The 15,810-nt window shown below is 39.8% G+C and overlaps 1 protein-coding gene across 2 annotated transcripts in view; it reads right to left on the bottom strand.

Moving 5' to 3' along the window:
• The window catches only part of LOC126259204 (ESX-1 secretion-associated protein EspK-like), a 74,960-nt gene extending 61,422 nt beyond the window's left edge, over positions 1 to 13,538 (bottom strand). For both annotated transcript variants that reach the window (XM_049955795.1, XM_049955796.1), the window contains exon 1: positions 13,481 to 13,538. The gene's annotated coding sequence lies outside the window, so the exon portion shown is untranslated. The remainder of the gene's footprint in view (positions 1 to 13,480) is intronic.
• Between the last annotated feature and the right edge of the window lie 2,272 nt (positions 13,539 to 15,810).

Below are 15,810 nucleotides of genomic sequence, written 5' to 3'. Positions count from 1 at the left end.
GAGAAAGCCACAGTCGACAACAGTCTGCGGAGTCGGAATGATAATAAGTCGTTTACTGTTTTCGTGCAGTCTGTTGATAATTAATGTATAGTTTGTCCCCTTGGATATTTTATGTGTTTACGAAGATGTCTGAGCATAGAGAGTAGGTGCTCAAATATGTGATTGACTCGGAGACTTGTTAAGTAATAGAACCCAGGACGGTAAGAGTGCATCGGACATATGCATCGTCAGGTGTGTTCCAGGGTAGTGTAATAGGACCGCTCTTGTTCTGCACACACACAGGCGATTTGATGGGTATGGTAAGCAGCAATATGAGTTTTTAGCGACGAAGTTGTAGTGTATGAGACAGTGCTGTCTTTAAGTGACTGTAGGAGGATGCGAGATGACTTGGACAGAATTACGATGTGGTGTGATGAATGGCAACTTGCTCTAAATGTGAGGAAATGCGAATGAGTAGGAAAAATAATCCAATAATTTTCGCGTACATTACTGCTAGTGTGCTGCCTGACAGTGCCACGTCTATTAAATATCTAAGTCTAGCGTTGCATAGAAACACGAAATCGACTGAGCACGTAAGGTACGTTGTACGGAAGGCAAACGGTCGACTTATGTTTATTTGGAGAACTGCAGGGAAATGTGGCTCATTTATGAAGCAGTAGAGAATAGAACGAGCGTGCGACGTATTGTTGAGTACTGCTCTTCTGTTTGGGATCCCCACCAGGTCGGATTGAAAGCACATAGCGAAGTAATTTACAAAGATGGTGCTAGATTAATTACCCGTAGCTTCGATCAAACCCACGTCGCGAGGAGGTCGGGGTCGATGGCACATTATGAGAACGTTAAGTCCCTTGCGGACGATCCATCGTCGAGGCTATTCACTGTTACGAAATGGTCTTTCATCCAGGTTCCAGTAAATCTGTAGGCCGTACTGTCAAACAAATGAACTTTTCGGCAGATTTAACAATTCTACAAAGAGGTACGCCTCCAAAAAATCCAGGTAGCGATTCCTGTAACGTCTTTTTACACATGAAGTAATGCGCTGAAATACTTTTCTCGGGAAAATAAGGAAAGCGCATGTAGCTTTGGAGAGTCGCCCTCGTGCGTGACTGTTGAGTGCGGATGTTGATGTCCCCGTATCATTATGCTATGGCTGTTTACCTTTAACTCAAATGGAAAGCAGCCTCCTTGTTAAACACTAAACGTCGCCGCAAAACACGCCAGACGAAAATCACAACGCACGACTGTAACTGAACTGTATCTGTTGAAACGGAGAACGCAAGATTCCATGTGTTGCCGTGTTATCATCAGACCTATTCGACACACAATGAGCAACGGACGAGGGAGAGAGCAAGCTAGCTATACCAGGGAGACCACCATGAACCGGAAATTTACGACTGGCGCCAAGGCAAACTTTTAATTCTTATGCATAAGCTAAATTTCGCTAAAAATGTCTAGCTTATATGTGTACAATGTGAAGATTTATGAAAGCAGATCAGTCATCTGGAAACATCCTGTACATTAATGTTGTTGTTGTTGTCTTCAGTACAAAGACTGCTTTGATGCAGATCTGCATGCTACTATATCCTGTGCAAGCCTTTTCATCTCCGAGTAACTACTGCAAGCTACGTATTTCTGAATCCACTTACTGTATTCATCTCTTGGTCTCCCTCTACGATTTTTACCACTCACGCTACCCTCCAGAACTAAATTGGTGATCCCTTGACGCCTCAGAATATGTCCTATCAACCGATCCCTTCTTCTAGTCAGGTTGTACCACAAATTTCTCTTCTCCCCAATTCTATTCAGTACCTACTCATTATTTACGTGATCGACCCATCTAATCTTCTGTAGCGCCACATTTCGAAAGCTTCTATCCTCTTCTTGTCCAAACTATTTATCGTCCATGTTTCACTTCCATACATGGCTACGCTCCATACAAATACTTTCAGAAAAGGCTTTCTGACAGTTAAATCTATACTCCATTTTAACAAATTCCTCTTCCTCAGAAAAGCTTTCCTTGCCATTGCCAGTCTACATTTTATATCCTCTCTACTTTGACCATCATCAGTTATTTTACTCCCCAAATAGCAAAATCCATTTACTTCTTTAGGTGTCTCATTCCCTAATTTAATACCCTCAGCATCAACTGATTCAGTTCCACTACATTCCATTATCCTCGTTTTGCTTTTGTTGATGTTCATCTTATATCCTCCTTTCAAGACACTGTCCATTCCGTTCAACCGCTCTTCCAGGTCCTTTGCTGTCTCTGACAGAATTACAATGTCGTCAGCAAAACTCGAAGTTTTTGTTTCTTCTCCCTGAACTTTAATTCCTGTCCCAAACTTTTCCTTCGATTCCTTTAATTGTTGCACAATATACAGATTGAATAACATCGGGGATAGGCTACAACTCTGTCTCATACCCTTCTCAACTACTGCTTCCCTTTCGTGGCCCTCGACTCTGCCATATCGTTTCTGTGCAAATTGTAGGTAGCCCTTCGCTCCCTGTATTTTACCCCTGCCACCATTAGATTTTGAAAAAGGGTATTCCAGTCAATATTATCAAAAGCTTTCTCTTAGTATACAAGTGCTATAAATGTAGGTTTGCCATTCCTTAACCTATCTTCTATGAGATGTCGTAGGGTCAGTATTGCCTCGCGTGTTCCGACGTTTCTCCGGAATTCAAACTGAACTTCACCAAGGTCGGCTCCTACCAGTTTCTCCATTCTTCTGTAAAGGATTAGTGTTAGTATTTTGCAGCCGTGATTTATAAAACTGATAGTTCGGTAATTTTCACTCCTCTCATCACCTGCTTTCTTTGGAACTGGGATTATTATATTCTTCTTGAAGTCTGAGGGTGCTTCGGCTGTCTCATACATCTTGCTCATCACATGGAAAAGTCTTGTCATGTCTGGCTCTCCTATCAGTAGCTCTAACGGGATGTTGTCCACTCCCGAGGCCGCATTTCGACTTAAGTATTTCAGTGCTTTGTCAAATTCTTCATGCAATATCAGATCTCCTTCTCATCTTCCTCTCCGTCATCTTCCGTTTCCATAATATTGTCCTCAAGTACATCTCCCTTGTAGAGACCCTCTACATACTTTTCCACCTTTCGGCTTCCCTTCTTCGTTTAGGACTGGTTTTCCATCTGAGCACTTGATATTCATGCAGGTGGTCCTCTTTTCCCCAAACGTCTCTAATTTTCATAGGGCAGTATCTACCTTACCCCTAGTGATATGTGCTTCTACATATTTATATTTGTCCTCTAGCCATTCCTGCTTAGCCATTTTCCACCTCCTATCGAACTCATTTTTGAGACGTTTGTATTCTCTTTCTCCTGCTTCATTTACTGCGTTTTTGTATTTTCTCCTATCATCGATTAAATTCGATATTTCTTGTGTTACCAAGAATTTCTACTAGCCCTCGTCTTTGTACCTATTTAGCTATTTGATCCTGTGTTGCCCCTCACTACATTATCTCTCAAAGCTACCCATTCTTTTTCTACTGCATTCCTTTCCTCTTTTCTTGTCAATTGTTCCCTAATGCTCCCTCTGAAATCCTCTCCAACCTCTGGTTCTTTCAGTTTATCCAGGTCCCATCTCCTTAAATTCCTGCATTTTTGCAGTTTCTTTGGTTTTAACCTTCTGAGGTGACGGGCGAGATGTGGCGGCCTGAAAATATTCTAAGTTCGGATTTGGCGTGGCCGCACGCGCCGCTCGGCGGGCGCCGGCCGCTCGGCATGCCGACCACGTGGTGCCCGACGTTGGCCGAAGCAAAAGGGTGGCATTCATTTCACGCTAGGTAAGGAGAACCCTGCGTCATAATGACGTAACACTCTGTCATCGTGACGTAAATCAACTAAATCGACTACATGAGTGCATATATCGATCTTTGCGGTTGTACCGATAACGTCAAAGCTAAACGTAAATACATGTGTACAACCACGAACCTATTATGCTGTTATAGTAGGAGGAGAGGTGATACTCCTACGTGGCGCGTCCCAGATGGCGGATAGGGAAGTCCTCACCGGTTTACTGGCGGACTTGAGTGAAATAAAATAGCTCTCGCGGACCAAACACACCCTCTTCGGTTAACAACCGGAGTTGTAAATCGGAGCTTGCTCCAACTAAGGTTGACAACCTTCGACAGTCAAAAATGGAAAGGTCTTTTAGGAAAAAAAATCCACCGTCCTGCTCAAAAAGGCAGGAAAAGGCTACATCGGATTCGGTGGGTAGTCAACCAGAAGACAGCAACGACTCGGAGCGTTTGCAACCATCCAAATGCACACTAAAACACAAAAAGAAGATTAAACATGAGCAAATAAATTATATAGCAACACACAACATAAACTCACTACTTCAAACCGGAAAACTCAAGGAGCTCACAGATGAACTAAATAAACAAAAAATTTTAATAACAGGGATCCAAGAAATGAGAAACACCACAGAGGACCCATTCGAATCACAAGGATACAGAATTTATAATGGGAAACCAGGACCGAGGGCAATGAAACAATGTCCTCAGTTCGGAACAGGGTTTTTAGTAAACATAAAAATAATAGATTCAGTAACGGATTTCCAAGCAGTATCACCAAGAATTGCGACTCTAAGCTTTAAAACAATGAATAAAACCTATACAATAATAAATGCTCATGCCCCAACAAATGAAAAAAATTGTCTAACAAAAACAAAGGAAGAGGTAGATAAATTTTGGGACCTTCTAGAACGAACTGTGAACAGAGTAAATAAAAAGAATGTAAAAATCTTATTGGGAGATTTCAATGCTCAGTTGGGAAAAGAAAGGGAATATAAACATATAACTGGAAAATGGAGTCCACATAAATTTACAAACAAAAACGGTCAAAGACTTGTAGAACTCTGCAGAGAACACAACCTTATATCTAAATCAACATACTTTAAGAGGAAGCCAAGTAAACTTAAAACATGGAAACATCCAGACTGGAGGAAGGGCGAGTGGCAGCTAGACCATGTCTGTATGGACACAGGCTGTAGACACAGGCTCAGACCATTATATGGTTAAAAATAAAATCAAATTCACACCGTTAAAGAAGAGGACCGGAAAAACTAATAAAATAAAAAGGAGGTTTGACACACATCAGCTAATTAAAAATAATAAGTACCAACAAATAACACAAACCATCAAATTAACAGATGATCTAGAACAACTAGTGCCTAATCTTAAAAAAGAAGCAGAGAATCTAGCTCCCTTGAACCCACGAAGGAAACATGCATGGTGGACATCAGAATGTGACAAATTCCATGAAGATAGACACCAAGCATGGTTAAAGTTTCAAACACATAAAACTGAAGAAAATGCCATCAACCTAAAAAATGAAAGAAAAAAATTCACTCAAAATATTAGAAGAATCAAGAGAGGATTTCATAAAGATATTATAAAGTCTATAGAAGGTAATTATCATAAAACCAACTCCAGGAACTACTACAAAATCTTTGGGAAACAACTACAACAATATGAGGCCCCTACACTAATACTGAAAGATGAAGATGGAAGAATGACACACAGCAACAAGAAAAATGCAGAAATCATGGCAAAAGCATTTTACAAACTTCTGAATTGCGATTAACCCAAAAAACCCTTACAAATCAACATAAATACCCCAATAAAAACCAAACCTAACAAACTAGACCCTCCAACTTTCCAAGAAGTAGAAGAAATTCTTCAAGAACAAAAAAATTATAAGGCATGTGGAGAAGATCAGGTTTTTGTTGAAATGTGGAAATATGCAAGTGACACAGTCAAGACCTCCTTACACATGGCTCTAACAACAATTTGGGTAACAGAACAATTTCCCGAACATTGGACCACAGCTATCATCCACCCACTACACAAAAAGGGAGATAAGAGCAACCCAGACAACTACAGAGGAATCTCTCTCCTAGATTGCACATATAAAATTCTATCCAAGATCCTATATGAAAGAATCAAGGAGCAATTAGAACAGGAGTTAGGGGAATATCAGGGAGGTTTCAGACCATGGAGAAGCTGTGCAGAGCAGATAATTAGTTTAAAATTGATTATGACATACTACAAGAAACGGAACAAACCTCTCGCAATAACATTTGTAGATTTTAAGAAGGCATATGCCTGTCTCCACAGACCTTCAGTATTAAAAATTTTAAGAAATCTAGGACTGCATCCAAAACTAATTAAAATAATACAACTCACTCTAACCAACACCAAATCAAAAGTGAAGTTTAGAGGAGAAATTTCGGAACCATTCCTCATAAAAACAGGCTTAAGACAAGTTGACTGCCTATCACCATTACTTTTCAACTGTGCACTGGAATACATAATGAGAGAATGGTACAAGGACAATCCAAAGCGGATAAGAATTGGAAGTGCAAAAGATGATATTAGCTTAAACTGCTTGGGATTCGCTGATGATCTTGCTCTCCTAGCCAACACCGTTCAAGAAGCCAGGCAACAAGTGAAATCACTACAAGAAATAGCAGAGAAAGTAGGCCTTAGAATATCATTTGAAAAAACGGAGATTATGCTAACTGATCCACCACTTGCAAACAAAATTACAATAGGAGAACAGGAAATCAAAATTATTGATGAATTTAAATATTTAGGCGAAATAATAACATACAATCTAAATGGGAAGCCATCATGGCAAAATAGAATAAAAAAACTGAACTATGCAAATTACATTACCAAAACTACATACAACAAAAAAAGCCTATCTATAGATGCAAAATTAAAACATTATAAAACAGTTACACAACCAGAAATAACGTATGCAGCTGAAACTATCTTCAAAACAACTAATACAGCAGAAATTGACAGAATACTAAAAAATAGAAAGAAGAATAATTAGGACATGTATAAATAAACAGTATAAAATAAATGGACACTGGAGAATAGCATCAAATGAAACAGTATATAAGAAAATATAACCAGTCATGAGCACAATCAGGAAGAAACGCATCTCATTCTTTGGACATCTGTTGAGAACTCCAGAAAACAGAATTAGTAAAAAAATAATACAAAAATTGTGGAATAGCAAGAGCGACATTAAATGGATCACAGAAATCAAGGAAGATATAAAAGAACTTCAAATTACAGTAGATGACCTGAAAAACAAGACAGAGAAAACCAGAATACTGCAAGACCCGCAAACCAGACTACAAATGAAAATCAATAAAAGGAGTACAGGAAGAGTTGTCTCAGATGAAGAAAGAAAGAAAATATCTGAAAGAATGAAGAAATTTGGGCAGACAGAAGAGCAAAACACCTTTCATATAAGAATATCCTCTAATAATTATATTACCTAAATATATTAAGTTATTGTTGAACCAAATTGTATCCATGTGTAACAACTTGTTTAGAACTTTGTATTTTTGACTACAGTGGTCCAATGAAGGCCATAAAATAAATAATAAAAACATGTGTACAAACAAAGTGACAGGAATTATCTGTTACGCTCATCCCAGTTGAATTAATTATTAAGCTGTAATCCCAACAATTTGGGATGGTATTATGTGTTTCATGAATATACTGAATATCTGAAAGAAGGAATCATAACCATAACGAAAGTGTCTTGTTATTTTTCTAGCGTGAAATGAATGCTACCCCATTTTTTTAAAAAAAATCCGATGAATCGTGTCTAAATCCTGTGGATAGAAACATGAAATAATTAATTATTAAGCTGCAATCCAAAGAATGTGTGATGTTATTGTGTGTTTCATGAACATAACGAATATCTGATTGAAGGAATCATAACCATGTCGAAAGTGTCTAGGCATTTTTAGTCTGATTAATCGTGCGTAAATCATGTGGATAAAAACGTGAAATAGGGAGAAATTAATTTTTATAAACGCCAATGAATTGTACATAATTCATGTGGGCAGAAACGTTAAACTGAGAAACTGAAGTTCGAAGTAATTCCGAATGTTGCTGGAAATATTAAACCATCCAGTTCCATTTAATTTTGCCTTCACGTTGTACATCAACTAAGAACAATGAACAGTGCAGATTCAATACGCTCACAACAGTCGATGTATACAGAATGCAATGCTCACAACAGTCGATAGGACAACTCGTGAAACTCATGACGCGCGCCTACGTCACGTTGACGTATGGCTCTCCTCACCTAGCGTGAAATGAATGCTACCCGAAGCAAAAGGGGTCCCGCGGCCGCGTGGCTGGGAATTCCATGGTGACACTGTCTCGATGAAAGAGACTTGTATGCCGAGAGTGCCAAAGATGGCGGACTTTGTGAAACCATCATGTCAGACATTTTACAGCTCATACAGAAATTAAGAGAAGCCAGATGAATCATGATATCTCAAAAAAGAAACATGTACATTATTTGCACGACGATTCTGATGGTGTAATCAGGTGGACAGATGATGGCGTAATGTAGCACCCAAACTGTTTACTCAAATAAAATAGCAACTGGAGATTTAAATTTAGACGGCTGAAGGTAATTTGATTCGACATTTTAGTCAGTTAAAGTCCGATAATGGCGTTGTAAGCCAAAAATCAGTTAACTAAGTAAATTAATCCTGTACAACATACACAATATTATGACTTTCATCTGTTAGTGCGTTACTCTACCAAGAAGTGACAGAAGAATCAGGTAACACTATTGAGAAAGTTCAGAGCAACGGCGTTTGTGACAGACTGCAGAACGGTCCAGCTGACAGCAACTTTCAGTCGGTGTGAGGACAGCGAGACAAGATAAATAGAAGTCAGGACTCGGATGGAAGCATATATTCAGTTGTTTTTCCCTCGGTCCTTTTGCAAGTGGAACAGGAAAGGGAATGACGAGCAGTAACGGAAGGTATCTTCTGCCGTGTAGCGTATGGCGACTTGCAGCGTATTATGTAGATAAGTAGTAGTTCGTTCAGTCCGCGCATTTAATACTTCTGAGTAATATAGACCAATTATGATCATTATTGAATGAAAATTGGAGGTACTACATTTCTTTGTACGTGAAGGTAAAAAAAAAAATCGCCTGTGAAGTGAAATCAAAGTAAGAGACGCAAATAATATGAATGTCGGACTAAACGTCTTTTTACCACTACCAGGCATCTTTATATCGTAGTCCATAATAGAAGAACTTAAGAAAAGATAAATCTGTGAACGTGTTAAGGTCATTATCGTGTATTTTAAATACCAAGAATTACAGAAGATTTATAAAGTATCTCAACCAATCATAAGTCCTTTGGAATAAATTTTTATCGTCTCGCCTAGCTGATGGTAGACAAGGTCCTTCAACTATACTCTTACAACTATATTTACATCGCCCTGTCGCTAAGTTACGGGTGCTGTCAGTAATTTTAGGATACAGCGTGCAAACACGAAGCGTACATTGTTTTCTACACACAGCGTCTTATAAATCGAACTGATGGTTGTTCTACACTATTTGGTTATCACATGCCACATTGAGGGGACCGATGACCTCTGCAGTTTGGTCCCTTTCATCCCTAAACCAACCAACCAACTACATTGAGATAGAACTTATTTCTTGCCAAGTTGCCAAGTTTTCTTGGCACAATATACGTAACTGATATACAGGGTTCTCGAAACGTGCTGTAGAGTTTAGGATGAAAAGCAAACGTGCTGTCATGTGCTTACTATACCACGTATTTTGCACGCTGCGTGTCACAACCGCCGATAATACTCGTTTGTCTCAGGATGATTTCCGATTAAATGTAGCCATCCGATTTCGGGCCATAGCCAAAAATCATTACAGTGGAACAAATTCCATTTGTACTTGGTTACGAATTCTTTTAGGCGCGACATGAAAATCATGCCTGCAAGGCTGCTGCCCATGAGTTCCACGACTCTGTTGCGCGTGCCAGTTGTCAATAGGACGTAATTGCGTCACCTACGGTGAAGAAAACGTACTCTGGAAGTCCAGTGTCTTACCGCTGCGCCATCTCACTCCGTTCACTTCACGAGACAACGTTAAAAAATCACAACTCTTACTCCACAGATACGAGTCCTGCAGCGCTCTAACCCACTTTTCGTTTTAATATTCAAATTTTCACCTCTGGCATACAGAACATGCTATTACTCATGAAACAGCATACTCCGAGTACTGGGAGAAGCAAACAGGGTTCGTGAAACCCATCACATCAGCTCACTTTTGCTGACACAGGGAGCATTCCAGGTAGAAGCTATTCGGCTCATATGCCAACGCTCATCTAAGCGAAATAATAATTCAACATAATCTGTTTTGGTTCCTGAAGAGGGGCAGCAGCCTTTTCAGTAGTTTCAGGGGCAACAGTCTTGATGACTGACTAATTTGGCCCTGTAACATCAACCAAAACGGCCTCGCTTTGCTGGTATTGCGAACGGCTGAAAGCAAGGGGAAACTACAGCCGTAATTTTTCTCGAGGACATGCAGCACTGCTGTTTCCGTAAATGATGATGACATCCTCATGGGTAGAACATTCTGGAAGCAAAATAGTCCCCCATTCGGATCTCCAGGCGGGGACTACGCAGGAGGACGTCTTTATCAGGAGAAACAAAACTGTAGTTCTACTGATGGGTGCGTGGAATGCCAGATCGCGTAATCGGACAAGTAGGTTAGAAATTTAAAAAGGGAAATGGTTAGGTTAATGTTAGATATAGCGGAAATTAGTGAAGTTCGGTGGCAGGAGGATCAGGACTTCTGGTCAGGTGAGTACAGGATTATAAATACAAAATAAAATAGGAGTAATACAGGAGTAGGTTTAATAATGAGTAAAAAAATAGGAAATCGGATAAGCTACTATGAACCGCATAGTGAACACATTATTGCAGCCAAGATAAACACGAAGCACACACCCACCACAGTAGTACAAGTTCATATGCCAACTAGCTCCGCAGATGACGAGATTGAGGAAATTTATGGTAGACAGAAGAAATTATTCAGATACATAAAGGAGCCGAAATAGTTATGAGAGAATGGAATTCGACAGTAGGAAAATGAAGAAAAAGAAAAGTAGCAGGTGAATACGCACTGGGGGAAAAGAAAGAAAGAGGAAGCCTCCTGGAAGAATTTTCTACAGAGCATAATTTAGTCGTAGCTAAGGCTTGGTTTAAGAACCATGAAAGAAGATTGTGTACTTGGAAGAGGCCTGGAGACACCGGAAGGTCTCAGACTGATTATATAATGGTTAGACAGAAATTTAGGAACCAGATTTCAAATTGTAACACATTTCCAGGGGCAGATATCGACTCTGACCACAATTTATTGGTTATGAACTGCAGATTGCGGGCTTTCATATAAAATGATGAAATGACGTGTTGTGGCCTTCAGCTGCGTACCCTCAGACTCAGTGTTGAAATATTAAAAGTTTTGTCTGGTTTCATTGTCTAGGGGCTGGGATACGTGGTTGCCACATTACAAGCCAAATACCGCTGAGTCTACAGTATACAATATGAACATACACATGAATCGAGTGGTCAAAGATTCCTATCACTCGGCAACTGCGAATGTAACATAGAAATTTATAAATGATAAATTTCAATTAAATAAAATCTGCAGGAACTATCTTAACGACGACTTTATATGATGAGTATAATAGCATAAGTACTTTTGAGAATGCAGTATATTTCTGCAATTAAATAAAATATAAGTTGAATAACAGGGAAACAATAGATTCCTACTTCACGTAATTAGTTATGAACAACAACATAGCTCGCGAGATATTCACTTCTGATCGCATACTACGTCTTCACTGCAGAATCCTCAGAAATCACACAAGAGCACAGGTCGGCACTCCGAAATATTTCTATCCTCCACGACGACACGCAAAGCTCCACACTCTACTAGTCTCTTCTGCGACCGTCCGTCCATCGCGCCGTCGCGTCCAGCACCTCACGTGTCCTGTGCCGTACTCCCCTCCCTCTTCCATCCAGTCTCCCCATACACAAGCGCTGTGATTGGCTAGAGCGCTCCCGCCCTGTTTTCAAGCCAACGCACACTCGCAATCATAATTAAACACATTCGAAATACTGGATTTACATTTAAATAACTTTCAATTAAATATTCCTACGGCTGGACCATAAACATGCTCTAATACACATTATTTAATACATAAACAAATTAAATAAACTTATATCGAAGGAATAGCAACAAAGGTAGGCCAGTAGCCTAATGTCTCTGTGCTTTCTAAAACACAGTAAATATTTAACCAATTTCTTCATGAATAGTATCTGTCGGACATAAACAAAGACATAGATTAACAAATATATTTATAAGCATGCTGCTACCGTTTTTCCCACTCCTGGTCCAGTCAAAATAGGGGTCAGCTTTCAATGACTGGTGTCCATAGATTTTCGACACAGTGATCCCTTCGAGCATTACTTGCCGAGTGTTAGACAGACATGATTGTGATGATGATCGAAGGGATCACTGTGTTAAAAGTCTGCGGATACCATTCACTGAATGTTGGTTCCTATTTTGGTTGGACAAGATGTGGGATTCGTACTGCACGTCGATCAGGAGGACTGAAGATTGCCTAATGTAGCGCTGAAACTAGCTGATCAAATAAAATAACAACTGGAAATTTAGACGGCTTTAAGGTGTTCTGATTCGACATTTTATACGCATACGCATACTATTAGCGCGGACCAAGTAGCTTGTTGTTCTATTCAGTAAAAGTTCAAAAAGTTCCACGAAAAAGTAATTGAATATACGAAACGAACATTCGGAGAACAGAGGCAAGATGTATACACGCTGTCCCAAAGTAGTAGCACACAGACTGAGAAAATGGCTAGTCGTTTGGAATGATAATGACACAATGAGTATATTTATCCAAGTGATGCGATAAACGCCAGCAAACGGCGCAGTAAAGATATCACATTTTGCATTTCTAATTATCACACTGGTTGTATTTACCTAAAACATTTTGTTTCTGTTTGGTGGTGGCAAAGTAAGAAATCAACCGTCCCATAAAAACGAATTTAAGAGCCAGCACTGTAGAAAACAGAACTATGCTAAATTCTCACTTTGGGTGGAAAGAGGAAAATTGATCATACACGTACTTAGAATCTAAAACATGGCTGTTAACAACGACAGTGAATATCTTCAGTTGATGAAATAAACATCCAACCAGTTCCCAACAGTTTGTTTATTTTAACTTGAATTAGGTTTCGACACTTCTACGAATATTTTTTTCAGAAGTACATGCTAGTACTTTGGTTACATTTAAACATGTTATATGAATCACGAGCTAACCACCTCAAGTCACATGCAACAACTTTAATTAAAATGTCTAAACTCTGAAAGTGAGGTAGGCACGGCTGTTTAACAGAAGCAAACAACAAAGATGATTGTCATAATAGTATCGAAACCTGGGTCAGGTCTAAACAACTAAACGTCCGGCAACTAGGTGGCTGTCTATTTTATTAATTCAGTAATAAGTCACAGATAACAGTGACGTGATACTGACATAGCAGATAAATAAGATATTTATGTAAAGGAACTAAAACTATACCTGGTGTGTTAGCTCCGACATCCAAGGCACCGTGTGGAGGTACTGGCGTATGAGCACGTTTATCTCTGGGAGGCCGTAGGTGTGAGCTTATCAGTGTTATCATTGTGTACTTTTCTCCACAAATACACTCCTCCGTAAAGATAAATTATTGTCACCGTTGCAACTGTGAGTGAATAACGACTGACAGGTAAACATATAAATGTTAAGTTTCTAAAGATCTAAAAGCTTTTCTTCACGTGAAAGTCGTGGTTCCTGGTAAATACGACCTCATAAGTTAAGCTGTTCCATACATTTCAGTAATGTCGTACAGGTGTATAAGTCGAACAAGCCTAGTGTTATGAATCAATGTTTGAGGAGAGAATTTACCTGCATGCTGGAATGCAGGCATGCAGGCATTTGCCTTTCCATGGACAGAGTTATTAGCATCTTCAATAATTCATCTTCTTCTGCTTAATTATTTAGTGACATTAAATTACATAACTCTAGGCTCCGATGATAGGTCAGTGGAGTTAGGTGAGCAGTTAAATAGGATAGAATTACATGTAGCAGGGTCATGAGACATCAGCAGGGGAAAGAAACGAAGTGTAGATTGAAATAGAACCAAAAGTAGTGTCTTAATTTTATAACATGGCGACACTGCAGGGATAAAGTTCATGCATTTATCCTAAACAAAAAAGATTAAACAATATCATAGGTGTGAGCGAAACTAGTAAGACTCGTTTTAAAAATAAACGAAAGATATTTCACGTGAATAAAAAAAAAAGGTTCAAATGGCTCTGAGCACTATGGGACTTAACAGCGGAGGTCATCAATCCCGTAGAACTTAGAACTACTTAAACCCAACTAACCTAAGGACATCACACACATCCCAAAGAGCACACATCCTGATGAGGAGGTAAAATACTTCTATGAAGAGGCATAGAAAGTACAAACGGAAAACGAACTAACATTGGCAGTGGTACAAATGTGTAGTGTCATGCATACATTATGCAATTGACGACACCAACGGATGAGAATGATATTACTCTCTGCCCATCCATGTATTAGGAAGCTGTCTGGGCTAATTTCAAGACAGAATCATGTATTAAATCTTAAATTCTATCAATGTTTCTTTCTTAACTGGCTTGCTGCATGCCCTATTTGCTGCCTTTATTTTCACACAAGCTCAACCAACTTTTTTGCCAGAAAGATTGTGAAATACAATAGTAAAAGTAGTGCGTCCGAGTTTTGTAAGTGAAAACTCTTGAAGAATTTAAAGTAAACAACCGTTATTTACTACATCTTTAATCTTCATGTCTACATAATTATCTCAACCTAGGCGCCCTAGCGACGAACACCTTTCTTCCAACGAGGGAACAATTTGTTGGTACCGTCACTGTACAATGTTTGACTTCGTTGACGGAGTCACAACCTCACCTCTGCTTGTATCGCTTCATCACTACCAAAGTGGTCTTCGGAGGTTTTCTTTAAGTTTTGGAAACAGGTGAAAATCGGATGGGCCCAATTCGAGACTGTATGGAGGCTGATCAACGACAGTGACCTCAAGGCGTCGAACTGCCACAGATGTTGTAGAGCTCGTGTGTGGTCTGGTATTGTCTAGCTGAAGGCGACAGTGTTCTTCGAGTTCGAAAATCGATTACAGCACGCTGTTCCTCAGACACCGACATGGTTACGCTACACACTGCCATGTTAAACGGTACGATTCGGAGCCCTCTAGCGGCCAAGGGTTGTAACTCGTGTCAGCGGAGTGATATGCATAACGTGTAACATCTCAACCGATTTTGAGAACAGAGTAAAAAACTCGGCGGCATTAAAATTCAGCATCCGCTCGTAGCTGGCAAAATAGAGAATCTAAAAGTAGAATACGTTTCACTTCCCCCATTTTCGCAGAAATAATAGGCACTTTCCTGTTATTGTACGTATTCAGTATCTGATGAACAACGCAGAATTATTACTAGATTATAACTGAGGACCTTAATTCGAGCTGCCTTGATTCATTTGTGTCTTGAGCATCTCCTACACACACACACACACACACATACACGCGCGCGCAGTCACACAAGTACATACACACGTACACGCGCACGCGCAGTAATAATTCTGATTTTTGTAATTAGATATACACTCCTGGAAATGGAAAAAAGAACAAATTGACACCGGTGTGTCAGACCCACCATACTTGCTCCGGACACTGCGAGAGGGCTCTACAAGCAATGATCACACGCACGGCACAGCGGACACACCAGGAACCGCGGTGTTGGCCGTCGAATGGCGCTAGCTGCGCAGCATTTGTGCACCGCCGCCGTCAGTGTCAGCCAGTTTGCCGTGGC

This window comes from Schistocerca nitens, chromosome 5 (genome assembly GCF_023898315.1).
Source record: "Schistocerca nitens isolate TAMUIC-IGC-003100 chromosome 5, iqSchNite1.1, whole genome shotgun sequence".
In the NCBI taxonomy this organism is placed as follows: domain Eukaryota; kingdom Metazoa; phylum Arthropoda; class Insecta; order Orthoptera; family Acrididae; genus Schistocerca; species Schistocerca nitens.
The sequence above is the reverse complement of the archived record's forward strand: the minus strand, read 5'-3'. Positions and strand labels throughout refer to the sequence as shown.